Source organism: Canis aureus, chromosome 4, assembly GCF_053574225.1.
Source record: "Canis aureus isolate CA01 chromosome 4, VMU_Caureus_v.1.0, whole genome shotgun sequence".
NCBI classification, from domain to species: domain Eukaryota; kingdom Metazoa; phylum Chordata; class Mammalia; order Carnivora; family Canidae; genus Canis; species Canis aureus.
The window spans coordinates 36835554-36863526 of record NC_135614.1 but is presented as its reverse complement, the minus strand read 5'-3'; the positions used below and the strand labels follow the sequence as shown (position 1 = coordinate 36863526).

The 27973-nt window shown below is 58.5% G+C and overlaps 1 long non-coding RNA gene across 2 annotated transcripts; it reads left to right on the top strand.

Annotated features, from left to right (window-relative positions):
* Positions 1 to 258: 258 nt before the first annotated feature.
* Positions 259 to 22080, top strand: LOC144312522 (uncharacterized). 2 transcript variants are annotated; one of them, XR_013378019.1, is made up of 3 exons: positions 259 to 1110; positions 20143 to 20296; positions 20903 to 22080. It is a non-coding gene; the product is annotated as an uncharacterized LOC144312522 (long non-coding RNA). The 2 variants fall into 2 exon arrangements; XR_013378018.1 differs by lacking the exon at positions 259 to 1110 and adding an exon at positions 14714 to 15183.
* Positions 22081 to 27973: the final 5893 nt, after the last annotated feature.

Genomic DNA, 27973 nt, shown 5'->3' with positions numbered 1-27973 from the left:
ATGCATTAGTGAAAAGAACATGACCTTGGGGACTACAGGTGGCTCAGTTGGCCTCTTTGAGCCCTGCTTTCTTCTCAGCAATGTGAAGTGACAGGTTTGGGCCAGGCAGGGTTGCTGGGGGAGTGATGGCTCCTGGGTGGTCCCAGCTTCAGAGTCCCAGGACACCGGTCCATCCCCGGCAAACTGGGATGGCTGGTCACCTCTCCAAAACACAGCGGGTGCTCAGGAATTATTTCCTGCCCTCCCTGCTCACACTTGTAATTTGAGAGTGAAAGTTGGAGAAATTCCTCAAGCAAAGAGCCCAGGCAGCCCCTCACTCTCTCAGGATCCTGGAGGCCCCCCTGGGGCAGGGCAGGACAGGGGACAGGAGCCGGGCAGGCATTAAACTTGGAACACTCTCTGGAGGCTCGAATAAACAGACTTGCATTTCAGAGGGATATTTTTTTGGCATCACCCCGAGAAAGGTTAAGTGGACCCACCCTCTGGCACACAGCTAAGTACAAGTTGTTGAGAAAATGTTTGCAGCAAGGGGACATATGATCTGGTTCTTCAGCAGCATCACCGTCCCAACCATTGGCCCCTCGTGCCCCAGAGCCCACCTCCCAGCCCTTCGCAGCCAAGTTCAGCGTCAGGATCCCCTGCCTGCTTCTGTGTGGGTGTCCACGGAGCTGTAATGTCTCTGGAAAATGGGATCCATACGCAGACATTGCCTGGAAGCCAAACAGCCTTCCTGATGGGTATTCCCCACGGGATAACGTCCCCAATCCAGTGACAAAGTTTCAACAGAACTGAGCGGCCGTCTGGGTGTGTTTCAGGGATGGGCCTGTCCCTCTGCAGCAGTTGGAGGCCTCGGCGTCCATGGAGGCAATGTCTCTGGGGGTGCCAACGAGGCCTATCGCTGTGTTTGAGGTTGGAAAGTTCTAGAAGCCCTATGTAAGCAGCATACAAGAAGAGCATCGCCAAGCTCTACTGTGGAAACCTCGGGTTTCTGGAGCAACTGGTGGGCTCTGTGTGACCCTGAGGATTACGTAACCAAGAAAGTTCTCGTCTGCGCCGGAGCTCAGAGTGAAACCCGAGGCCCAGTTAGAGCTCCTGAGTCAGTCCTCCCAGGTAGGTTGATAAATGCGTGTGATTAGCGAGTCTTGCTTCTCTGCCCCTACTTCCATTTCCCTAGGCCTGCCTTGTTAATTCTGTGGTACGTTATTGTACGTACCTTGGTTAGAAGTTACCTGGCGTTGCGGGACAGGGTGCAGCTGGCACGGGGGAGGGACTGAGGCTGCACCTCCTCATTCCTCCCGAACGCTCCATGGTGGCGTCCCATGTCCACGGGAAACAAGCTCGCCCTCGAAGCCTCACCCTCTAGAGACTTGGTCCTACAAGCCTCCCGGGTACGAATCCATAGATCCACAACCTCTTGAGGTCACGTAAAGGCAGCAAATAGCAGCCCAGACTCTGGGTTAAATAATCAGAGCTCCAAAGCTGGCCCTGCCTCTTGCTAACTGTGGGATTCGGGGCAAATGATACCTACAGTCGCCTCTTCCTTGCCTTGCCCCACCTGTCAAATGGGTATCGTGATACCTCGGGCTTCGTCATAGGGTCCGAGGTGAGTCTGCCGCCCACTGGGAATAATCCACGGCTTCCTCGTGACTTTACACACGAGGCTCAGATATTTTAGTGAAGGGTCATCTGTTGTGTGGCACAGGATACTCTACGTGGCCCTGGGAGACAAATGCCCCCCTCCAGCTGGACCCTGGGGGCCGGGGCTCGGAGGTCCAGCTATGCGGCTGGAGTGTGAATCCAGGTCCTGACTCCTCCAAGCCCACATTCTGGATTGCTGGGCCCTAATTCCTCCCCTTGCACCTGGAGGACAGTGAGTGCTCCTGTCACCACCCACAGGGGCCTGTAGCCCTCCGTGAGGTTCTGCGGCCCTCGCTGCCTCTCCCGCTTGAGGCCAGCCCAGCCGCCCGACCCTGCAACAAGCCAGTGGAGCTGCTGCCGCTGCCTCCGCAGCCTGGGTGGCCCGGCACGTCCACCTCCCTGGAAGGCAGGCCCCTGCCGCCTTGGGCTGGGCCAGGATGTGGGGGCACCGGGGGCGCAAGCAGCAGACGACCCACGTCCTCCCTGTGACCCGCGCCCGAGGCTGCAAGGAGCAGGTACAGGGAGGGGGCCAGAACCAGGGGAGCCACTGGGGACGCGAGGAAGTGTTGCCAGGAGCAGGCGACGCTCAGATGTCTGCGTCCTTGCCGTCCTTGCCAGCCTCGGGGACTGGGCAGGGTGGCCGTGTCCTCCGGGGTCTGTCGCCTCCCGCTCCTGCCCGGAGTGCCCTGCCCAGGCCCCCCGTCGCGGACACGCCAAGGCCAGGCCGGGGTCCCACAGCCTGGCTGCGGCTGCTGAGTGGCCCCTCAGAGGCCCAGGCACCCCACCGGGGTTGTGGGGCCATGCCATGCCTCTCAGGACCGTCGTGGATCCTCCTGGCACTGCAGCGGTGGGGGGGGGGGGTGGGACTGATGAGGCCCCAGCTGAGAGGCTTGGAAATCGTGGCTCTACAGACCAACAGTGACTCTGCAGACCGGAGCGCCGCCCTCCTGCTCTTCCCAGCGTCTCAGCATCATAATAGTTGGTAGGACTGCGGCTCCAGGGGGAGCCGGTGTCCCCAGCCTCCTTAGGGAGGGGGGAGCACTCCCCATTTTCAGAGGAGGAGTCTGAGGGAGGCTCCAGGCTGCAGGACCTTGCACACGTGCATGAGGGCGTCTGTGCGAGGACCCGGTGCCCCACGCAGATTCAGCCTCTCTGCCGGCGATGCCCCCGCCGCGTGCTGTGGGTCGGCTTTCCACGCCGAGTGGCGGTGCTCCCTCTACCCCCCGTTTCCATGTGTAAGGCTGTGGTCCTGGGAACTGCCCAGGACAAATGAAACAGGCCGGACGGGGAGCTGGGCATGGCTTCCTGCACGCGGGGCCCGCGGCCCTGCGGATGCCCCTCCACATGCTGTGGACATGTCTTATCTAGGGGGGCACTGCTTGGATTGACTTTTGGCCCGAGTGACTCACCACGGAGACTTAGACACACGGTATAGATGTGTCTGTGTGTGTGCTGGGTCCAAATCCTGGCCGCTGTCCTCGGCCCCGGGGGGGCCTTTGGAGAACCACCTCGTCTCGTGGCCTGTGGTGTCACCTATAAAAGGGGATCCCAGAGGTGCTGTGGGACTCCACAGGCTGCGAGGGGTGACTGCACCTCACCTGTGCAAGGCACCAGCTCAGGCAGACGTGGGGGTCTGTGTCCTCCGGGAAGGGGCCTTAGCTCCTGCCACACAGGGAGGGGCCGACGGCTAGACCATCACACGCCATGTCGCCATGTCCCCAGCCTCCTCTGGACCCAGGACGGCACTTCAGTGCACAGCACGTTGAAGCGAGCGCTCGGTCCGGAGAGGTCTGGCTGCAGCCGGTACGCGGAATGGCGCGGGGAGCAGCCAGGAGGGGATGCCAATGTGGCCCAGTGTCCGCCGGGCCCAGGAGCTGGAGCAGAGCCTCTGAGCGGGCCCTGTGGGCACCGCCTGGCCCAGCAGAGCAGCGAGGCGAGAAAGCAGCCCGGCCACCCGCCAATGGCAGTGGGCAGGAGCGAGGCCTCCCTGAAGCGGGCCTGGCAGTAGGCCTCAGAGCCCCCGCGGCGGCCCCGTAACTGCAGGCAGGACGCAGCACGCGGAGCCCATCCCGGAGCCCGGGGCCCAGGTGCTGGGCGCACAGGGGGGCTGAGGGGCAGCTGGGATCTGGACTCAAGGCGAGTGACAGGCGTCCAGCGGGAAGGTGGAAAGGCCACCTGCCAGGGACCGGTGTGCACAGGGCCAAGAGGCCTTGGGGCTGCGCTGGGGGGCTCTTCCAGCGCCCAGAGCCCGCCTTCCATGGCGCTGGCAGGAGCCTCATCCTTCAGGCTGCTCAAGTCGCCGTGGGCTGTCGCAAGCTCACTTCTCCATCGCCGTCATCCCTGCTCGGAGCATGGGCTCAGAGCGCGCTGGCCCCACAGCGAGGCTCTGGTTTCCTGCGAACAGCCTGGGCCTTGTGTGCAGGGCCCAGGGGTGCTGGTGACAGAGGCAGGGCTGGCGATGGGGCCAGGTGCCAACCAAGCCCCAACCACCCTGTTAATGTGCAGCAGGAGGGACCATTGTTTTTGGCCCCGGGAGGCGGCTCAGGAGCCAGAGTGGACTCTGGTCGTGCGGAGCCATGTGCTGAGCTCTGCGGCCCCGCTGGGGTGGCTGCCGGCCCTGAGGCCAGAGCGAGGAGGGCCGGGGAGGAGGCTGCACGGGGGGCTCCGTCCTTCCCTGGAGATTAGGGGTGCCTCCGAGCCTTGGGGGAGATCCCTCCTCATCTGCCCCCCAGGTCGCTAGCAGGCCCAGGCGGGGCCCCAAACCAAGGATGGGAACCTTCAAGCCTGTGACCCGCTGCCTCCAGCGCCGCCAGGCATCTGTGCTGCTACTGTTTTCCCCTTTAATTTGATTCCCCTTGGTAGCCCGCAAAGCTGGGCTAGATTTATGTTCAAACAAGAATCTCTTCTGTTTTCAGAGCACAAGCTTCCACCCCGTCAGAAAAACATACAGGGCTCCTTCCGTCAAACTCCTCTTGGAAACCAGGCCTCGACTGGGAGGCCGGCCCAGCACCTGAAGAAACCGAGTTCTGGAAGTCCCCTCGGCTTTGCCCTCGGCCGCCCCGCAGCCCCTCGCGCTCCGCTGTGCGAGGGGACCTGCCAGGCCCCGTCAAGGCCCGCGTGTGGGTTCGGGCCCCGGCCAGGCTGGGACCCTGGCACCGGGCAGGCTGCCCGGCGGCGCCCATGCTGCTGCCGCACTGGCCTCACGGTGCCAAGGTCTCACCAGAATTCTGCTCTCCAGAGGGTCCCCCCTCTCCGGACCCAGAGGCCAAGTGTTCAGGGTGCTCCCGGCAGAGGCAGCAGCCCCCCGCCTGGCCTGGGGGGGGACACCCAGCGTGCTGGGGGACGTGGACCTGCACCCACAGCCACCCAGGCCTGAGAGTGCAGGAGGGAGGGGACCCCAAGGGCAGGTGCCAGGGAAATGGGGAAGCAGCCGACCAGGAGTGCAGAGAGACCCGGCAGGAGCAGAGCATCCGGTGAAAATGGCAGAAAAGGCAGCGGATGGAGGGTCCTCTGGGGTGCACTCAGCAGGGTGCTCGCTCCCCTCGCAGGGCTGCGGCCGGCACCCCAGCAGGGGTGGAAGCCGCGAGCAGAGGAGGCGTGTGAGTGCAAGGCTGGGAAACAAGGAATTTGGTCAGAAAAGGGAGAAAGAGTGGACACAGCAATGGGAGATGGGTGGATGGGGTGGGGGGAGGAACTGGGTGTAAGGAGGTAGGGTGGAGCAGAAACCAGAAAGGAAGGATCAATAGAGTGAATGGCAAGAGCAGGACGGCCGCCGAGAGGGAAGCCCCAGAAGGCGTGGGCACCGGGGGTGCACGGGAGGGGCCGGTGGGGCCAGGCCAGAGCAGTGGTTGGCCCTGAGGGCCGCGAGTGCAGCCTGAGCAGCAGAGAAGCTTCCCTGAGGGGAAGGAAGGACGCTATGGGGAGAGCAGAGCCTCTGGTTCTGGGTGATAAGCCAAGGGCAAGCGCAGGGGCAGTCATACCGCTGCCCAGTGAGGAGCTGGAGTCCGGCGGGGGGACCATCACCCCAACGGTGCTCCCTCGGTAGTGACTCAGGAACCCCTCAGCTCAGTGCGGACCCCCCAGCGTCCTGCCCCTGGGACGTGGACCCCTGAGGACTCGCTCCCAGGACGGCTCTGCAGCTGCCGCCCAGCCGCGTGGGTGTGGGGAGATTCGAGAACCAGCCGCCGTCAATGGGAGACACCCCGCAGTTGGACGCAAGGCACTGCGGTCTCTGGGGGATGCTGCGGGGTCCCTGCCTTCCCAGGGCAAGGGCCATCTCGGGGCGGCCCCGGTCACCCCACTAGCCCAGCAATAAGGAAGATGCCACCAGCGCCCCCGCGGTGAATGTGAGACGAGATACGATGCAGCTTTGGAGAAACAGCACAGGCAGGTGAAGCTCCCCTGAAAGGATCGATTCTCATCATTCTTTTCCTGCTTAAAAGGCTGATAATTTCTGTCCCCTAAACTAGAACTGCCCCCATCAGATCCCACTGACTGTGCTGCAGGGGTGTTACGTACCTTGTCTAGTCTAATTTGCATGACAGCTTGGACTTGAAAAAAATGTGAAGTGTCAGGGCGCGTGGAGGCCCCGTGGGTTTAAGCATCTGACCCTTGGTGTCGGCTGAGGTCATGATCCCGGGGTCTTGGGATTGAGCCCTGAGTGGCGCTCTGTGCTGAGTGTGCAGCCTGCTTGGGGTTCTCTCCCTCCCCCTCCCCTGCCCTACCCCCCGAAGTCTGTGTGCACGCACACACTCTCAAAAACAAGTACAAAACTGTGAGGTGGCTTACATGTACTTTTATTTGGACATTTATGTTTACCCAAATACAAAAATACATAAGAACTCTGGTAGAGAAATTAGTTTGCAAGCTCTCTTTCTTTTTTCTTTTTTTTAAAGATGTTATTTATTTATTCATGAGAGACACAGAGAGAGAGGCAGAGACACAGGCAGAGGGAGAAGCAGGCTCCATGCAGGCAGCCCGACACAGAACTCGAACTCGGGACCCCAGGATCATTCCCTGGGCCACAGGCAGCGCTAAACCGCTGAGCCACTGGGGCTGCCCCAAACTCTCTTTCTCATTCAAACACCCACTTGAGTGGAACATCCTGATAACCACATGCAAAAGGATGAATTTGGACCCAGACTTAAACCATGCACAAAAACTAATTCAAAATCAATGAATGGGCTGACTCTAAGAACTAAAGCTTATTTACATTCTTAGAAAATAACATAGGGAAAAATCACCAAACTCTTAGATTTGGCAAAGGATTCTTTGAAATGGCATCAAAAGCATAAGCCAAGGGCAGCCCTGGTGGCTCAGCGGTTTAGCGCCGCCTGCAGCCCAGAGCATGATCCTGGAGACCCGGGATCGAGTCCCACGTTGGGCTCCCTGCATGGAGCCTGCTTCTCCCTCCACCTGTGTCTCGGCCTCTCTCTCTCTCTCTGTATCTCTCATTAATAAATAAATAAAAATCTTAAAAAAAAAAGCATAAGCCAAAAAATTGGGTTAATTGGACTTCATTAAAACTTTAAAACTTTTCTGTATCAAGGGACATAAATCAAGAATGTGAAAGGACAACCTATGAAAGAAAATATTCACAAAGTATTTATCTGAAAAAGGTCTAGTATGGAAATATACGAAGAACTCGTACAATGAAATAATTTTAAAAATGACAAATACCCACCATTTGCTTCGACGTGGATGGAACTGGAGGGTATTATGCTGAGTGAAGTAAGTCAATCAGAGAAGGACAAACATTATATGGTCTCATTCATTTGGGGAATATAAATAATAGTGAAAGGGAATATAAGGGAAGGGAGAAGAAGTGTGTGGGAAATATCAGAAAGGGAGACAGAACATGAAGACTCCTAACTCTGGGAAACGAACTAGGGGTGGTGGAAGGGGAGGAGGGAGTGGGGTGGGGGTGACTGGGTGACGGGCACTGAGGGGGGCACTTGAAGGGATGACCACTGGGTGTTATTCTGTAAGTTGGCAAATTGAACACCAATAAAAAATAAATGTATTAAAAATAAATAAATAAATAAATAAATAAATAAATAAATAAATAAATAAATAAATAATAACAATTTAAAAACCGACAAAGGAGCTGAGTAGACATTCTTCCGAGGTGGATATGCGAGCGGCCAATAATACATGGAAGGTATTTGACTTCTCTAGTCATTAGGGAAATGCAAATCAGAGCCACAATGAGACCCCACTTCACACCCACTGGGTTGACTATAATCAAAAAGTCAGATGATCACAAGCGTTGGCAAGGATGTGGCGAGCTGGAACACCCATCGCGGCCGAGGGGGTGTTACATGGTGCAGCTGCTTCGGGGAACTCTCTGGCAGTGCCTCAAGGAGCAGAATGAGGGAATTACCATACGGCCCAGCAGTTCCACTCTCAGGCTCATCCTCAAGACAAAAGGGAACATGTGTCCACACAGAACCTTGCACATGAAGGTTTGAAGCACCGTCATTCACAACAGCCGGACGGTGGAAACCACCTACGCGCTATAAATGGATAAAATGAACAAATTATGGTTTATGCAGACCCTAGAATAGTACTCAGCCATAAAAAAGAAACGAAGCACTGATCCGCGGTACAACGGGGGTAAACCCCGTAGACAACTTGCCGAGTGAAGGAAACCAGATACGGAAGGTCACATGTCGTGCATTTCCGTTGTTATGATCCATCCAGAGCAGGGGATCCGCAGGGACGGAGAACGGATCAGACGTTGCCAGGGGCCAGGAGGAGGGCACGAGGAGAGCCATTACCAGCGAATATGGGGTGTTTTATGGGGTAATGAAAGACCTTCGAAGCTAGAGCAAGCAGATGGTCGCAGAGCATCGGAGCCACACAGAGCACTGCTGAACCGTATACCTTGTTCATCATGCGACACGATGTGTCACCTGTCAGCTGTGTGGACAGGAGCTACGTGGATGCGGAGAGGGCCAGGTGTGAACGGGGCCTTGTGATGCACATCCCCACCTGCTCGCTGCTTCCAGGGCCGGAGACAGGTGGCATCCATCTGCGGGGGAAGGTCAAGGCAGGTCCTGGCCCCTGTGTCCGGGCCCCCTGCCCCGCGTCGAGGAGGGCGTTCTTACCCTCCCTTACATTAACCTTTGTTGCCTCCTTCCCAAGATTAAACATGTTCTCCTAATGAACGTCCAGTTCCCTAGTGGCCATCCTCTGGCCCCCCTGAAATTTTAGATCAGAACGTGGCTCTGATATCACCTCATCATCCCAGCAGTGAGGAAATGAGGCCTAGAAGGAGAAAGGAGTCAGTAACCAAAACACGATTAGAACCATGTGTTTTGCCATCCGTGTCATTTCATATTCATGGACACACAAGCCGTGGCTTCGAAGTAAAAAGTAAAAGGAAGTAAAAGTGCTGGAAGGAAGGAACGAGATTTCAGGACGATGTGGTGATAGGGAAGAGCGATGTCGGGGAAATATTTAAATCAGGAGGAGGGGGGATGATGGCGCACACAGGCACGCCCCATGTACCCCATCCCTGCTCATCAGGCTTAAGGGGAGGGAGGAAGGGGGCGCAGTGAGGGACCCGGAACCCCTGAGTGCGAGCCCTAGGTGTGCAAGCTGGCACAGGCCTCGTAGCGGACAAGCTGCTCACACATTCCAGCGCGTCGACTCCCCTGGATGCCCAGGAAGGGGTGAGCCCGCGGCCAGGGCCACGGCCTCTTGGACGGCGACCTCGAGCGCTGAGCCGGCCTCACCTGCTTGGTCCTGGGGCCAGGAGCCACACCGTGTCCTCAGGGAGAGGCAGACTAGCCTCGCTGTGGTCATTTCCTGCCCCCAGTCCCCCCTGGCACCCCCGAGGGCATGAAGCGTGAAGCCACCCCACAGAGCCCGTACCTCCCTGTCCGGCCCAGAGCAGCCAGCTGGCCACCAAGGTGTCCCCCCCAATGCAGCCGGGGCCGGCGTTATTTGGAGATCCGGCTCCATGAGGGGCTGCTGTGACAGCTTTGTCCTCTCAGACCCCTTTGATTTGTGACTCTCCCTTTGTGGCTCGTGGGGGACACTCCGGCCCTGCTGTTTCTGGGCTCCGGCATCCCCCGGGCCGGCCAGGCCGGGCCAGCCACGGAGCAGGAGGCCGGCGGAGGCGGGAGCAGCCCCGTGAGCGGAGGGGCCGGGGGCCTGGGCGGGCGGGCTCCGCTTCCAGGCAGCGGGGCCGACTGGGTGGTCGGGGAAGGATGCCCGGGGCCCGCTCACGGCGGCTGTGAATGGGCAGATCGCAAACGGCGGGCAGGACAAGGGCTACCCTGCTGGGCCTGGGCCCCGGCCCAGAGCTCCAGTGTCTGCAGGGGCGGGGGCGGGGGGGTCCAGGCTGCCCGGGACTCGCGGGGCCGCCAGCCCCTGGGAAAGAGGCTGGCCTGGGGGCCCTGCCAGCCAGAGAGACTCCAGGCCAGTTGAATGAGGGCTGTGGGCCGCTCGCGGCGCTTTGCTTCGGGCCGGCAGTGTTACTAGGCAGGAAGAGCGTCAGGGCCAAGGACGCCTGGGTTCAAATCCCAGCTCCACTCCCAGCCGGGCTCTTCACCCCCACTCTCCCTGTGCGAGGGGCTGGGAGACCTACCTGGACGTGCTCAGCATTGTGTGCTTCGCCAGTGTGTGCACACATGCCTGCACACGCACATGCATGCATGCACACACATGCACACATGGGCATGCATGCCCCAGCTGCCTGCTTCCTCCCACCTGTAGGGTAGGGATGGCTGGTTCTCAGGTGCTCCCCGGCCAGGTGAGCACCACCCTCTCGGTTCCATGAATCCTTCCTGACATTGATGTGTTCCCAGGTCAACGAGGGCGGGTTTCCAGCCCCCGATGCAGTGCACGCCTCACCCCCTCCGCTCACTGCTGACTCAGCTCCAGCTCAGCAGACACTTGAGTCAACGGGGCCTTGCTTGGCTGCTGAAAACACGTGGTTACAGGTGTTCCTTGTCGCTAGACCCCCAAAGCCGCCTGCAGAAGAGGGGAGAGCAGGCCCGGACGAAGGCTTGCCCAAAGGAAGACGGCCGGGTGCTGAGCAGCTCGCAGACCCCGCTGGACGCGGCACGCCCCGGGGGGCAGGGCTTGGCCCCCGCGCTTGTACCTGGGGAGGGACAGCACGAGCGCCAGCTCTCCCAACGCAGATGTCTGGGGGGCGGGGGGTGGCTGCACGTCCGCTGCGAGGCCGTGTGCTGACACGTGCACGCGGCGAGCTGAGGATAGGCCCCCAACCCGCTCCGGGCAGTTCGGGGTGTCTCCAAGGCCTCGCCCCACAGAGTCTCCGCATCTGGGCCACACGGCAGCACGACACACGCCGACACCCCGCGGCTTCCATGAGTCTTGTCATCCCCAGAAACCCCCACAAAGCAGCGGCCCACCTTTCCTCCTAGCGAATGGCTTCCAAATCCCCGTTCCCTTCTGCTATCACTTGCAAAGGACAAATGCACCAGCTTCGAGCTGGAGGAGGAGGGAGCTGCTGCTGCAAGCCTTGCCCTGGGCCACCGCTCCGAGGACCCCCTTAAAGGCTCAGGCCCCCTTCCCCCAGGGCCGGGGTGCTCTCTCTGGGAGCCCTTACGCCCCACCCCCCACCCCGCTCTGGCAGCTTTGATCTTGTGACTCTCAGCTTTTCCATCGAAATTCAGAGGGCAATAATAGTAAGCGTGTGCTTGTAAAGCGCTGGGAGCTCAGAGGAGAAAAGGTGTCAGACGAGTGTGAAATGTTATTATTGGCTCAGGCTGGAGACAGGAATGGAAAATCACCAGCAGATAGTGGGAACTCAGAGGAAGCCATTTGTCAGCTCCCCCCCGCCCCCCACCAGAGAAATGGGGCCTCCCCTCCGCAGCCAGGCTCTCCCCGGTCAGCCGGTCAGCCGGAGCGGACGGAGGGCGGGTAGGTGAGCCCAGGGGCCACTCGCCGCTTCCTGACCTCAACGCGACTGAACTCACGTGGCAGCCACGGCTTAGCCTGAACACCTACTCTACCGCTCGTGGGCCGGGGGGGAGACCGCCACCGGTCCCAGGCCCCGGAGCAGCCGCTTCAATCAGAGAAGAAGCCTCCCGGACGAAGGGCCACTCACCTACGTCAGATGAACCATCCAGTCTTTAAACAGGCAGACGACACAAGTCAGCAACACGAGGGCCATAAGGGCAGACAGGCAGATGGTACAATAGGCTCGGTGGCCATGCAGATACTTCGGTGAACAAAACAAACTTTTAAAAATCCTCATTAGCACCCTCACAAATTCAGGAAGACGGTACAGCCATAACGTGGTCTGGAAACAAGACATCTTCTTGGGCGCTTTAAATGTGTGCCAGCGTGCCCCATCCCGTCATCAGCAGATGAACCCAAGGATAAACTCAAGGAAAACTGGAAGAACAGACGAGCAGGACAAGGAACCCCATATTAGAATGGCCATATATTCTATTAGGGTGAATGGAAAAAGGGGCGCCCGGTGGCTCAGTGGTTGAGCGTCTGCCTTGGGCTCAGGTCATGACCCCGGGTCCTGGGGTGGAGCCCCCGCCAGGCTCCCTGCTCAGAGGAGAGCCTGCTTCTCCCTCCGCCTCTCTCTCTGCTCTTGCTCGTGTGCTCTCTCTCTTGCTCACTCTCTCAGATAGATAAAAATTTTTTTAAAAAAGATGAATAAAAAAACGCCATACAACATTTTAAAAACATGAAGGATAAAGAGAAAATCACGAGCACGGAGAGAGAAAACAGAAACACCTGTAAATGACCAAAAATCCGGGCAGCCCGGGTGGCTCAGCGGTTTAGCGCCGCCTTCAGCCCGGGATGTGATCCTGGAGACCCGGGATCGAGTCCCACGTCAGGCTCCCTGCATGGAGCCTGTTTCTTCCTCTGCCTGGGTCTCTGCCTCTCTCTCTGTGTCTCTATAAATAAATAAAATATTTTTTAAAAAATGACTAAAAATCCAACTGGTGTCTCATTAGCAGAGATTGTTGGAAACACGACAGATTTTCACACACACCATGTTCCTGGGTGGGAAGACGTAATAAGGTACCGATCCTCCCCCAGTCAACCCAAATGTTGGACTGTTGTCCCTGACTCCTGGCGGCTGACGCATGTGAATGGACAACTGAGGACTCCTGCCGCCAACGCCGAATCGGACACCAGCGCGGCCCAGAATCCGGGGCAGTTGGGAGCTCCTTGCAGCGGCGGAGGCGGTGGTGACAGGTGCTGGGAGTAGTGGGCGCGACGGCGCAGGAGCGGCGGAGAGCGAGGTGGTGGAAAGTGGTAACGGGGGCTGGCAGCACCGAGGCCCTGGGCCAAGTGCAGGCGATGGGAGCAGAACCAAGGAACAGCCCGTTGGCGGCCGGCCTCCTGGAGCAAGGGCACGAGGGCCCCAGACAGTCCCCACAGTACCCCATTGCCCCCCCAGTCCCATTTTGCCATGTTCTTGGTTCCCTGGCCTCCCTCTAATCTGACTTCTTTTTCCCAACACTTGTTTTCAAACCCCCCATCCTTTCACTAAGATGCCTGATATCCTTCTAGTGAATGTCTTTGCTGCTTAAGTTAGAGAAAGTTGGTTTCTCTTGGTCGCAACCAAGAACATGGGCTGGCACCAAATGTTTTCTAATCTTGAGTCAAAGACAGGCTTGTGTAAGCAAGATATGAAAACAGAAATATTATTTTGAAAATAAAGGACTGACTAAAAAGTGCACAAAAATCTAAAACAATCTAATAGACAAAGGAAGGGACACGTTGTTAAGTGCACATCATAGAGGAGGGAAGGCTGATAAACATGTAAGAGGCTCAATTTCCTTAATAACCAAATAACTGCAGATTAAAACAACAAAATATGGTTTTTGCCCTTCAGGTTAGCAAAGAATATAAATGGCACATAATATTGAAGGTGTAACAGGTGGGAAGTCGGGCTCCCTTGCAGGGCATTGGGGAAAACCAAGTATGGCTTTGATTGGAAAGTGAGTGGCATCTCTCAGGACTTGAAGTGGGAATTTCCTCTACTCAAAAATGTTAATTCTAAGTATTTATCCTATAGAAATGCTTGAACAAAACACAGAGATGTTAATAGCTGGATTATGGACAAGAGTCAAAAACTGTAGACAACCTAAATATCCCCAAGAGGGGCATGGTTAGACAAAATATGGAAAACACAGAAGGAATTCAAATGCGTTAATAATATATACTGATCTAGAACTTTCCTTGGTTTATTCAGTGAAAAAAAAAAAGAAAAAGCAATTGCAAAACATTCCATACAGTATGTATATACTCTACACAATAAGACTCAATTTCTTGTCGAAACAATAATCATATTTTACTCCTACGCCTTCGTAACAAGTAATATTATAAGATGAGCATGTTTTACTTTTTGCAGAGATTTCCAACAATCTCTGTTAATGAAACGCCAGTTGGATTTTTAGTCATTTATAGGTGTTTCTGTTTTCTCTCTCCGTGCTCGTGATTTTCTTTATCCTTCATGTTTTAAAATATTATACAGTGTTTTTTTATTCATCTTTAAAAAAAAAAAGATTTTATCTACCTGAGAGAGAGAGTGAGCAGAAAGGAACGGAAGTCGTCAGGAATATCCTCTTAGGGATGAATCACCAGGAGTGTGTCAACATTGTCGTGCGTCAAGGGGAACCTGCCGGCTGCTAGGCGGGCACGGGTCAGACCTTCCGCTGTGTCCCAGGCCTTCATGCCGGGGAAGGTGGAAGCCGCTGATGGGGTGCCTGGTTTTATCCTATGGCCTCAGAAAAATTGCTTTTTTTTGAAAAATTGCTTTTGAGTCTAGGTCAAGCTAATGGGGAAAACCCTGAAAAGAGTAATGGTTACCTCGTTAAGAACCGCCCCAGCCCCGAATGTGCGTCGGAGGAGTGAAACTAACTGGAAAGAGGGCCCCCGTGTAGTGGACGGAAGCACGGACAGCTGAGATGTGTGCTTGACCCCGTAGCACAATATGCGGCGCCCGCAGCACATCCTGATGGAACGTCACTGGGGGGCTGCCTTTATTTTGCAACCTGACGTCTCCTTGATTTACGAAGCCAAAGTAAATGACAGGCGGGGCCAATAAAAATTCTTCAGAGCTTTAGCCTCGCTTCCCATTCCATTTTGCAGAGATGAAAAGACGTGCACGCCCGTAACAGGACTGAGTGGATGAAGCTCATGAACCACGCACGATTGGGGCATCCGTGCACCCGTGTCGCGGCACTTCTGCCGTCGGAAGGGGACGTCCACCCCAGGCACGTCCTGAGGCAGGAGCACAGCTCCATCTGGGGGAGGCCCGAACGGGATGAACATTTTGTCCGGGCAGCCGGAGGAGCTGGCTTGTGCAGGGGCTGGCTTCCTGAAAGGGGGCCGACAGCTCCTGTTCCCAGTGGGTAGCTTTGCCTCTCAGAAGAATCTGGAGAAGGCAGTGTTATGAGGCAATGGTCTAGCTCTTCCCTGATTTCCCCGGGGACGCCCACACAAAGCCGGAGAGGAAATAACCCTCGAGTCATAGGATGCAGTGGGTTTGGGTGTGACACTGGTGTGGGTTCAAATCCCACCTCTGAGGATCTTCAGGTAAGTCACTTCTCTGAGCCTTGTTTTCCTCTTCTACCAAGTGGGTGCGTTACCATCTTTTCCACGGGACTGGGGTGCCCCCTAAATGGCACAGGTATTCAGCTTGCGGGGCCACAAACTGGGGTCTCAACAAACAGAAACTCATTGCTTTGGCTTCCCCAGAGGAGGCCTGAGACAGACAGAGGCCCTTGGCTTGACCTCAGGAGACTAGAACGTCAAGATCAAGGAGGCAGCAGGTTGGGCTCCTTCGGAAGGAATGACGTGTGACGTACCTATCCTGTGGCTTTTGGTGCGTTTGTTCTCCGTCTTTGACAGTGTCGGCTTGCAGACAACCCCACTCCTCGGTTTCATTTTCCTTTAGGGTTCTCTCTCTCTGTGTGTATCTGTCTCCAGACTTCCTCTCTTATGAGAACAGCATATCGGATTAGTGGCCCAAAGCTTCCTCTGAACTAATTACATCTGATATTTCCAGATGGATGAGGTCACATTCTTTGCTCCTAAGGGTTAGGACGTCAATATATGAATTTTTGAGGGACACAATTCAACTCATAACGAGGGATAGATGCAAAATGACCAGCCTATCGTATTTCCTCTTGCTCCCATCTGCGAGTAAAGGGGAGATAAACTCAGGAAAGAGGCCGTCGTGTGAGGTGGCGTCTCCAGCTGGGGTGATACCCACTCCACTCTGCTCCTGTCCTGCGTGTGTTCCCCTCAGTGAAGCTGTCCTGGTGGCTCCTTGGCGGGCAGTGCCTCCAACCCCAGCCCTAGGGGCTCCTGTCCGCTGTCATCTGCTGGTAGACCAAGGCCTTGCTGACACGGCCTGTTTAGGAATATGTGTCCCTGGCCTCATCATGTCCCCATCCTGCGGTGCCGAAAGCCAAGACCTGCCACAGCAGCCAGGGTCTGGCAGGTTTGAGTGAGGGTTTGAAGGATACGCGAATGGTCCAGCAGTTTCCATAACCAGTGAAAGCTGTTCAAATATCTGCTCCCTTGGCGTCCCTCCCCAGAAGCTCCCCCTGTCACAGGCAAAGAGAGCCTGTCCTTCTGGACACCGGCTCAGGAGCCCACTGGCCAAGCCACCAAGCACACGGCACAGATGATGATCCAAAGTTAAAGCTCTCCGCTGCTCACAAAGGACATAAAGACAAGACTGCACAGAATGGGGTCCGCAGGTAACCCCGGTTTCCCTGGGCAATAGCAATGGGCCATCAGCAGCCTTCACAGGCAGTCGTGGGAGAGAACCCCCCGACTACACTCAAAGGCCAGCGGTTAAGCCTGGGCTCCCGTCCACTGCCGGTGCGTCTCCAAACCGGAGGGCCTCCGGGTCCGAGCTGTACCCGTTGGGTTGGGGAGACACCCTTTGCCATAAGGACGGAGCAGGAAAAAGGCAAAGGGCAACGAAGAGTGGGGCTTGAGGCAAGTCTTCACTTTGCAGGGGCATTTCTGCATCAGGCAGGCCTCACGGCTCACGCTCGGCCTTTGCCTGCCAGGACTGGGAGGAACGTGCGTGAGGCTGCCCGCTGCGTGGCCTGTGGCTCGGTGTCTACCTCCACCGGGTGGCCTGGGCTGCAGATGAAGCCACGGCCTCGAGCAACAGAGGGGGCTCCCGCGCAAACCCGGTCTACGGCTTTGTCCATGGGCCGAGGACACCATCCGCGACAGCGCTTTCCCGTGTGTGGGATGGAGGCAAGGATGCCACGCTACAGGGGCTCGGGGAGGCGGCACGCAGGACCCCCGGGAGAAAGCCCATTAGTGGGATGGAAAAGCGGGCTGTCGGGCCGCAGGGCTGCAGGGGGCGGAGGGGGGGCTCCGAGCAACGCGCGAGCCCCGGGCAACCCCAGAGAAAGCCCTTGGCAGGGTTCTCTGTGAAGGCTTGGAGTTTTGAGGGGAAGTTTTGGTTTGACTTAATCTGCTTGTATTTCTTTAAAACTTGGAATTTGTCCCCGATAAGTAGAGGATGGTGCCCCTGGGCACCGCTGCTGTGAGCTATCACGGAGTCAGGGCTGTGGGACACTGTCCTCCCCCCGTGAGGGCCCTCGCCCCCTGGTCACGGGGCCCACGCAGCTCTGGGAGCTCCACGCCGAGGCCCGGGCCCAGAGCCAGTCTGCAAAACACAACCGAGATGAAATGAGCTGAGATACGTCGAGGAGCTTGTCGTGTTTTCTCTGGGCTGTGCTGCCAGGCCGCACACAGCAAGGGCTGGAAGTGTGAGCTGGGTCTAAGAGTGGGCTGGGCTGCGGCCCCATGACTCCCCACGGCCCTATGGCCCCTGACAGCCCCACAAGTCCCCCATGGCCCCCCCATGTGGCCCCCCATGGCTCCATGGCCCCCGACAGCCCCACAAGCCCCCCATGGCCCCCCACGTGGCCCCCCACGGCCCCATGGCCCCTGACGGCCCTACAGGCCTCCCTATGGCCCCCCACGCGGTCCCCCACAGCCCCACACGGCCCCAGAGGCCCCCCCACGGCCTCACTCAGCCCCACCGCCCCATGCAGCCCCACAGCCCCACATGGCCCCATGCAGCCTCATGCGGCCTCACGCGGCCCCCCGACAGCCCCATGCAGCCCCACACGGCCCCCACGGCCCCACGTGGCCCCCTACAGGCCCACGCGGCCCCACAGGCCCCCCATGGCCCCATGCGGCCTTGCGCTGCCCCCCACAGCCCCATGCAGCCCCCCATGGTCCCCCACGGCCCCCCATGGCCACACAGCCCCCCCACGGCCCCACACAGCAATGGTGTCTGCAGGCCTGCGTGCCCAGAGCGGGGGTGCCAGCAGCTCCTGAAAGGGCCGGCTCATCTGAGAGCTCCTCAGCTGTCCACACCACACTCTCAGAGGGAATTGCCACGCGGAGCTTGTCCCCAGGAGGGTAGACAGGTAGGAACCAAGCCTCGTGGAAACAGGAAGGAATGCAGGTCCATTGAAAAGAGCCGATGAGTGATGGAGTCACAGCAGTGAAGAAAGTTCTAGCCTCACTCTGCTGGTTCTTCTGGCTGGGCCGGTGGCCAGCAGGTGACCCTGGGACGCATGTGATGCCCCTCCATGAGGGAGGACGTGTTGGTCCGTTATGCCTTCCCTTACTCCTAGGTACATGAAAGGGGCAGACCAGCGCCCGGTGCAGCAAGCGGCTCAGCGAAGCCACAGGCTCTGTCCCTGGAGACACCGGAGTGGCTGCCGTGAGCCCAGAACGCTCTGCGCTGTTCCGTGAGGGCCCCCAACGCCCGGCTCAGAAGCGCACACACTCCTGAAGGGAGCCGGGCTGTCCCCGTGGTGCCCAGAGGGCCCAGCCACCACCTGCTTCTGGGATCCTAAGGGCTGGGCCCAGCGCCACCTCCCCGTGTGCATTTGCGGAGTTAGGAAGTTGCTTTGGAAACTTCCTCTCTCCTGAAAAATGCATCTTCCTTTGTAAAATTCGCTCTACGCATCCCTTCCCAGGCCCCGGTGACCTCGGGGTCCTGACCGTGCCCCTCAGGCCGCTGGAAGCTCCCAGACCAGACTCCCCTCCTTCCTGAGCCCAAACACAAAGGAAAATGAAAGCCAAGAGTGGAAAACGCAGGGCCTGGTGTGGATGGGGAGGCTGAGGCCATCGGAAGGGGACTGTCCAGGCGGGGCCAGCCACTGCGCCGGCCTGGGTGTGGCCGTGGCTGGCCCTGCCTGGACCTGGGCCAGGCCAGCCCGAGGGACAGGCTTCTGTTGGGGGGGGGGGCACGTGTGTTCCGTGTTTGCAAATTGCACTTGCCTTCAGGGAATGGGAAAGATGAGTCAGACATAAGCCTTTGAACCTGGGACCCCTGGCTTGAACGTTGAAGAGACAGGAAGGCACCCGGGTTAGTCGCTCGGTTACTGTGGGGCCACACGGGGAGGCAGTGCCCGTCATGTGTGTCGGCACTCCAGGCCTTTCCACAGCACGTCCGGACGGCAGGAGCAGTCGTCCAACACTCCCCAAGCACAGCCCAGGCCCTTCGAGGCTTCTGAAGACCACGGCTTCCCAGGGGTGTGGACAACGGGGGAGAACGGAGGGAATGGGGAAAGGCAGAGGGGCGGAGGGGCTTGGGGAGCACTTCCCGGTCAGACTCGGGCTGCTTGGGCAGCCCGGGACAGAGGGACAAGAGTTTAAGGAACAGAGGTCCTCATCCCACCTGTCCACACAGGTGGGATCCTAAGGTTGACCTTTCCCACGGGTGACGAAGAACCCAGAGGTGTTCATGCTGTGACGTCACAGCCCACCCTGGGAGCCGACTCTAGAGAATGGATCCCGGGTTTAAAAATTAAAATACCCAGGCCCCACCCCCGCCTCGGCGGGCCCGGCCGGGGGAGGGGTAGCAAAAAAAAAATAAAAAATTAAAAAATTAAAAAATTAAAATTAAAATACCCAAAGATGGTCACCTCACTATTATTTATAACAGCCAAAGCTGGAAATGGGTTAGTTAACCAACATGTCCTCAGCCACTAGTTAAAATATTTAGGGAGGGCAGCCCCGGTGGCTCAGCGGTTTAGTGCCGCCTTCAGCCCAGGGTGTGATCCTGGAGACCCGGGATCGAGTCCCACATCAGGCTCCCTGCATGGAGCCTGCTTCTCCTTCTCCCTGTGTCTCTGCTTCTCTCTCTCCTCTCTGTGTATTCTCATGAATAAATAAATAAAATCTTAAAAAAATATATATTTAGGGAACATTTGAGAAAGAAAGAAAGAGAAAGAAAGAAAGAAAGAAAGAAAGAAAGAAAGAAAGAAAGAAAGAAAGAAAGAAAGAAAGAAGAAAGAAAGAAAGGCCATAATGGTATGAACGTGTACAATTGCATAATCGTAGCCGTATAAAAGGACAAAAACACAAACAGGAAAAGTCGAGGGTGGAATGCTATCGAACTCTGTAATAGGAAAGATAATTATTATTTTTTCTTTCTGGTATTTTCCAAAGTGCCTCCAACGGGTGGATGTGTCTGATAGTTATGTTGATGTTTTGCAGAGAAAGTCCAGGCTTACAGCAAATGAGCCGCCCTGCCAGGCCTCTGCCCAATGAGCCGTAACAGAGAAGCTTCTCGATCCAGAAGCTTCCACTCTGATGGGGTTTGATGGAACCTGAAGACTCGTAAACCACAGGAAGTCTCCCGAGGACAAAGGTACTAGTCCCGCAGTGTGGCCGTTGGCCAGAGCCCCCACAGCCCCCCAGTCAGGAGTCTCCACAAGGCCCCAGAGGAGCCCGACCATCCTTGGGGGGAGGCTCAGCCCCCATGTGGCTGCAGGTGGGGGGCCGGCTACCAACCCGGGGGACCCTGGACACAGCCCCTGTTGGACGGACCCAGGTGGTGGGCTGAGGGGTGCGCTCACCCCCAACCCCACGTCCGTCCCCTCGTGCTGGTGGTCACGGAGGGAACCATCTCCTCTCTCTTCCCGCGGGTGTGGCCCAGGCCAGAGAGACCCGCTGCCAGGTACGTCCCAGAGCCCCCAAGCGCTGTGTTGGGGCAGTGACACCGTGACTGGTGCACGGCAGGACTTGGCTCGCTCCTTTGGTTCCTTCACCACCGCTGTTATCTCCCTGTTGTCCCCACTAAAGGAGGATGTTTTTGTCCTTCCCTTGGGTATGTTTCCGGACCCGCAGGCTTGTGCAAGAATAATATCGCTGTCCCCAAAGAGCGTCCGTCTGTCTCTTAAGGGATTGGGAGCCATCAGCACAGTGATTAGCTATAAAACCCTGTGCTGACTCCCCCCTCTCCCCGCCCCCCAAGGCCTCATTTCCAATGAGGACAGCTGGAGATTTGGCAGAGGGACGCACCCCGCAGGCCACAGATCGCTGGAGCCACAGTCTGGAGGCAGCTTCATGCTGCACCCTGGCTTCCCTCACGGGGGGACGCTGGAGCTTGGGGCAAGGCGGGTCCAAGATGCACCTTCCCGTCGGCACCCTGGGAGCCAAGGGCCACCGTCCCCGTGAATGGGATCAAGCAGGAAGACGACCCAGGGAGCAGCCGTGGAGCTCCTATGTCACCTGTGGATGGTGAAGTCCTTCTAGAACCACTGGGCTCTGCGGAGCTCAGAGAGCCCCACTCCCACCCTGTAAGCTCCGTCATGGGCTGCCAGCCGGGGGACCACCTATTCCTTCCTTCCTTCCAAGTAAAGGGGGCGCCTGGGGGGGCTCAGCTGTTGAGAACCTGCCTTGGGCCCAGGGCGTGACCCTGAGGTCCCGGGATCGAGTTCCGCATCAGGCTCCCTGCGTGGAGCTTGCTGCTCCATCTGCCTGTGTCTCTGCCTCTCTCTCTGGGTCTCTCATGAATAAATAAATACAATCTTAAAAAAAAAAAAAAAGACACATAAAGGAAGGACACCCATTCCTCCCTCCTGCTCCGCAATCTCAGACCCATGGGTCCCGCGTAGAAACAAGCCCACCTGCTGCCTGAAACCTCCCGAGGGCCCCAGAGTTCAGATGGTGGGTCTGGGACCCGCCTCTGCCCCGAGTAAGGGGGTAGATGACTGGGAGGGACACCGCAAGTGCAGCCGCTCGGGGGTGGGGCACGGATCACGGTGCCGGGACAGCTGTCCCTGGTGGTGCTGAGAGTCTGGGGTGAGAGTCCCCTCTGCTAGGGAAGGAGCCTCGAGGGAGCGCCAGCCATCCTGCTGCTGGGGGAAGGGGCAGCGTTACCATCGCCTTCTCACCACTGGGAGCTTAGGCTCTGAAAGGGAGGGACCTGGTCAGGCGACGCAGGCAGTGTGTGGTAGGGCCAGACCCAAACCTAGACCCCAACCCAGACCCCAACCCAGACCCGAACTGGGAGGCCTGGCCTTCAGTCCCATCCTGCCTCCCTGCCTCTGCCTCCAGAGCTGACCTGGCTGCCGTGCCATCGCCCCCACGTTGGGGAGAAAACCGCGAGCTGCCGGCATCAGTCGTAGGGTGAGGCCAAGGCCACCAGAATTCCAGTCACTCCCCACTGACTCAGGGGCAGGACCCCTGCTTGTCCTGAGGCTCCGGGGGACGGACCCCTGCTTGTCCTGAGACCCCAGGGGTGGGACCCCTGCTTGTCCTGAGGCCCTGGGGCCCTGGGGGGCTGGAGCAACCTGGCTGGATGGCTTGTGGCCCCGCAGCCCCCCAGCCCCAGGCTCCCAGGACCCTGCCCTCTGCCTGCCGGAGGGATGCGGCAAATGAATTCCTGCAAGCTACCTCCAAGACTAAGGCTGCTCTGCAGCACAGGCCTGACTGACTTTAAATAAAAAGAAAAACAGAAGACCCCCCACCCCCACCCCTGTACCTTCCCCACCTCCACCTGGCTCAGTGCAGGCCTTTCAGGAGCAAATGGAAGCCAGTGCCTCGGCAGGGCCAGTACCCCCGTTCCCTGTTCCCCAGCTCGAGATGGGGGGGTGCTTCTGGGGCCAGGAGGTAAGCCATGCACAGGAGGTCGATGCTGAGGCCGGGGGTGAGTGAGGCCGGGGGTGAGTGGAGCCGAGAAGGGAGAGCGGTCAGCCGGACCGGGCAGGCCGGAGCGGGGGCCGCACTCAGGTGGGCTGGCCCCAGAAGTGAGCTGCGTGCGGGGACCCCAGGCAGCCAGGGGGCCAACGGGGCGCAGGTGTCCCCGGGACTCTAACGTGCGAGGGGTTCCAGCACAGGCCTCCACCCACAGCACCGCCTGCCTGGGCCAGGACAGACGCCCTCACCGTAGGGGCTGTGCTGGCTCCACAGGCAGGCTTGGAGGTTGGGGGCTCGCCATACGGGTCAGGAATAGGAGGGTCACAGAGCTCATCTCTGGCCATTGCGGGGTCTGGCGGGGCAGGAGCTTGCTCACACCCTGGAACCTGACCAATCAAAGGCGGGAAGCGGGACTAGAAGAAGGGCCACAGGGCAAGGAGGAAACGTCGAGAAGAAATCAGGGAGGTCTCAGGAGACCGATGTTCTGAGTCCATCTGGACGAGAGAGCACAGACTGGGAGAAACATCCTCCAGCCCAACATGCACTTGCAAAGGTGCGAGCAGCCAGGGAGCCGACGAACCCCTACGTAGGCAAACACAGCTAATGGGACTCGGCCAGTAAAACACATCTGGATTCTTTAAGTCATGCCATAGCCACAACCAAGCCTGGTCCCCCACGGGCTGACCGGTGTCCGGGACGCAGGAGGTACGGGTCGGCCATGACCTTCCGCGTCTCCGGTGCATTTTCCATACTTTCATGCAAGACGTGGCTCCACCACCCGGTCGCGGCAGGTAACTCCGCCTGCAGGTCTCTCAAGATTGCTCCCAGGTTGGCCACGAGCCCCGTCCAAGTCCTCTACCACCATTCTCCAGTGGGGCTGCTCCGGAGCCATGGCTTTCCTCACCGGCCACAAGCTGCGGAGGAGACCGCGGCCCTCCCACCCACCCCCACTATTCCGAAGGGACAGAATGAGCGGCTATGTGAAAACGTCCGTGCCAGGCACTGGCAAACTACAGCCCACGGGCCAGATCCGGCCCATCATTTATTTATACAAATAAAGTTTTATTGGCACATGGCCCTGCTCATTCATTTATATATTGTCCGTGACGCTCTCGCGGGCAGCACATCACGTGGCCCACAAAGCCTAAAATGTTTACCACCTGGAGCCTTACGGAGAGAACAATGTGCCTACCTGTGTGCAGGTGGTAACCAGAATGTTAGCAGGGTCACCTTACACGGCATTCTCGTCTTTTTTTTGTTTTGTTTTGTTTTACAATAGCCAAATAGTAATTGTATAACCAGTTAACATTAAGGCTGTTTTTATTTTAGATCGGATTGGAATGAAGAATGGGAGGATGGGAGGATGGGAGGGAGGGAGGGAGGGGGGTGCTAGCAACGTGGGCGTCTGGGGCTTTTTCCCAAAGCCTGGCCGCACTGTTCTGCGCTGTCTGGTTATCTGAGCCATCAACCCCTCCTTCCCAGCTGTGCTAGCTTGACTCTGGTTCCCGTGAGTCCCCAGGAAGCAGGACGAGCAACCGTTCTAGAACCAGAGGAAACCACCCACATGCGCGGAGCTGATAAACTCACTCCCTTACTCTTCCTCCTTCCTGCCTACCACTCAGGGGCCCAGAGGAGAGGCAAGGAGCTGTGAATGACTGTGGAAATCACCCCAGGCCTCTGGGCCCCCCTCCCCTCCTGCAGCCCCTCAGCAAACCCGTCTTTGCCCCCCGAGCACCTCCATAGGACAGGCTCTCAGCACCGCTGTCTCCCCAGGAGCCCCAAGGGTACGCAGTCAGGCCAGGTGCAGGAGGCTCATGGGGCGAGCCCCATTCTGAAGGTCAAGAAGGGGCCTGAGAGGCTCGGGTGGACCCAGGAGGGCTTCGGGGGCGACGTGGAACTTGACCCTGGACGTCGAAGGTGGGAGAGGATTGCACAGGCAGGTCTGGAATACGGGGACGTGTTAGGCCAAGGGAAGTCTTGCTCGGGAGAGTGGAGGGCATAGGACGAGTGAGAAGAAAACCAGGGGGCCTAGAGGGCGTGGAGGAGAGTTGGGGGGACTAGCCTGACAGGGCCTCTTACGCCAGGGGCGAGGGGAGCAAGTAAGGCTTCATAAACAGGAGAGTCACGGGGTCAACTCTGACACGAGGAGGAGGGGAGTGGGAAGGGTAAGGCCGGAGGGGACCCTGAGATCATGCCCGGAGCCAAAGATCAAGAGTCAGAGGCTCAAGGAGCCCCAGGCGCCCCAGGCCCTCGCCTTCTTGGAAAGTGCTTTCGCCTGATTAAGGCAGCCCCACTCGGGGTGATCTCCTCCGCTCAGTGATCTCAGTGTCAAGTGATTTAGGGCCCTGGCTCCCTACAGAAATCCCTTTAGCTGTGCCATATAGGGAAGCCAACCACAGGAATTGCGTGCACCACCCCGAGAGCCTAGGGCGCCTCAAAGGGTGAGGTCATGAAGGGCAAGCCCACATGTGGTGCCATCGGGGCCCCCTGGTGACCTGCCCTGGGCTGCAGTCCCCGCCGGGTGCTGGCTTTTGTCAGGGGTAGGACAGGGCGTGGGGCCCGAGCCGGCCAGCCGCGGAGCCACACAGGCGGCAGGTCGCTCCACCCGGCGAGACGCGTTTCACGGGCAGAAGGGGCGTCTCTTCCTGCAGAGTCGAGGCCAGGTGTCCCCGTTAGTCGACTTCGCGAGTGTGACCCGAGGTGGCAGCGTTCTGTGAAGCTACCCAGGGCCCAGGACGAGCTGGCCTCCAGGGCAGCAGGCTCGTGGGGTGCCGGGGGCCCTGGGGAACGGGGCGTGAAGTGGGCAGTGGGTCCCCGGGGGTGGGGGCCATAGCACTCGGGGTCCTGGGGGCCCTGAAGCTGCCCCAGCAGCTCCTGTGCCCTGCTCCCTGCCAGGCCCCCTCCCTGGGAACCGCTCCCAGGATCTTGCTTGGTCTCGGGTCCCGGGAGACCTCAAAAGAGGGAGGTCCAAAGGGTATGAAGGTGAGCGGGGCTCAGGACCCCTGGTGCTCCTCCTCCTCCTCCCCTGTTACACATTCTAGATCCTTCTCTGCTCAGCTGGCACCTCTGCTGGGCTCCCCCGTGGAGACCACCGTGCCCATGTCACGCTGTGAGCCCTGCCTGCTGTCAGAGCTGGGCGGGGAGCCCCGGGAGCTGGGCGCCCAGCACAGCCTCTGTGCCCTGAGACAGCACAGGACCGTCTGTGAAGGGTGGTGCCTCCCGTCCGTCCCCACGGGCCCCGAAGCACGGAAGCCAGGAGGGACTGGGAAGGGAAGGGAAGCCTGTGATGCGGCCCCGTGGAGGAGCTCCCCCCGCCCCGGGAAGGGGTTTGTGTCCTTGTCCGCCTCTGTGCGGTCCTGTGGGGACCGGTCTGGGGAAGCATCGTCCTTCATGTTCACCCGGCTGATACTGACCTTTGCCCTTCCTTTTGGGGCACGATACTGATTTTGATTTTTTTAATCTGGCCAGAGCAGGAGTGAGGGCATGAGCTCAAGCCTCCACCTGCCGTCCCCACCACCGGGTCCTTTGCCCACAGACTAAGAAACCAGCGTGGAGATTGTGGCAGTCCCCAGGGATGCTCAGCGCAACCGTGGCTGGAGGTTTGGGTGGGCGGCTGCTGCACGCGACTGTGGGCCCAGTGAGCTGGGCTGGGCCAGGCCCTGTCAGACTCATCGTTCACCGTGGCGATTCGTCACTGGTACGTCATTGAGCGCACGGCCTTCACATCCAAGAGCCAACCGGCGAGCATGTGAGCCCACCTATCGGGGCCCTTGCCGGGTGTAAGTCCTGCAGCACGGGACAGTGCTTCTGTACTGAGAGGCACTCCCCTATCCAACCCTACATCCCCCTTCTTGGTGCAGCGCCCTCCAGGACCCGGTCCCAAGCATGTTCTTCTGCTGCATGGTGACCCTGTCCTAAAACACTGCAGTCTACAGTACCTTTACCTATTGGTGGTCACAGCCCTCCACTGGCTGAGCTTCGTGGTGACTTGACCCCAGTATTCACCCAGCAGCCAACGTATGGGGAGGTTGCAAAAGGGGCGCCTGTTATATCTGCATCTTCCTCAAGCAAGTGTGGGCCCAGAGCATGCAAGCAGGTGTAGAGTTTTAAGGGTTTCCAGTGCATCGACCAAGACGCCCCAGTCCCAGTCTCAGGGTCCCACTTCTTCCCAACCAGGACCCTGACTTTGGCATGACAGACTTGCTGGGATTGAAAATCCAACCATCACTTGAGTCTGCTACCTTCATGTTTAAGTCTTGAGCCAGATCCTCAACGGCACCAGCTGCAAGGGGTTCTTTACGTGCTGCCGGGAAGGCTCTCTGATTTGCACACTTTGGCTTAAATGAGCGATTGATCGCCCTGGACAGTCCGTGATCTATCTCCCCTGAATCCACCTCACGCAGCAGGAGCCAACCATTTCCATTGTCTTTACGATGATAACTTTCCCTGAACCCTCAATATCTGAGCTATTGACCCTCAAGGGTTCAGCGCTCCGCACGCCAAGGGCCATCTGGACTCTAGCTACCCCCGTCGGGGGGGTGGTCCTCAGGCCACGGGGCGGTGGACGACTCAGCCCCGGAGGCCACTTTCGAGCCCGTGGTTTCACATCTCTCCTGCACGAGCCATCACAGGCCCCGGGTCTCAGGAAGCAGACCCCACGACGGCAACGTGTATGCAGACGTTTACGGGAACGTACTCGTGGAAACCGGGATTCATCGGACGGGGAAGATGAACGTGGTGCAGCCGTGATGGGGCCCCCGGAAGAGCCCACGGCAAGTCCTGGAGCCAAGGAGCCTTCAGAGCTGTCCTGCTCTGGGGCTAGCTCAGGCCTTCAGTCCTCCAGGGCCCAGTGGCCACATGGGGACCGTCCCGAGGGGGGACAGCGTGGGTGAGGCGGCTCCTGGGGGCGTTCTCAGCCACGAGCCTGCAGCAGGCCGCCACCCTGGCAGCTGGGGAATGAGCGCTTGGTCGCGCGGGGGTGCTGGGTGCTGGGTGCTGGGGCACCACGTGACTGCAGGGAAGCGCTGCCAGAGGAGGCTGGCAGTTGTATTGGGAGAATGCGGGTCCTTCTGAATCTGGAGCACAAGAGAACCGGTGGGGACAGAGATTGGAGAGGTCCAGGGGGACAGAGCAGGGGCAGTCGGGCCGGGCCATAGGCTTGGATGCCAGGACAGGATGGAAGGCTCTGTCCCTCCTGCACAGGCTCTAAGAAGGCCAGTTTGGGGTTGTAAGCAACAGGCAGCCCTGAAAGGCTCCTAAGGCACGAGTGTCTCCGGCTGGTGCCCTGCGGAGTCTCCTAACAGCCTAGCTCTGGCCAAGGCACCACGGCCCCCTCCCCCGGGCGCCCCGCAGGCCAGCACTCCCCACAGGGCCGCATTCATGCATCAGTTCTAAATAGTCCCAC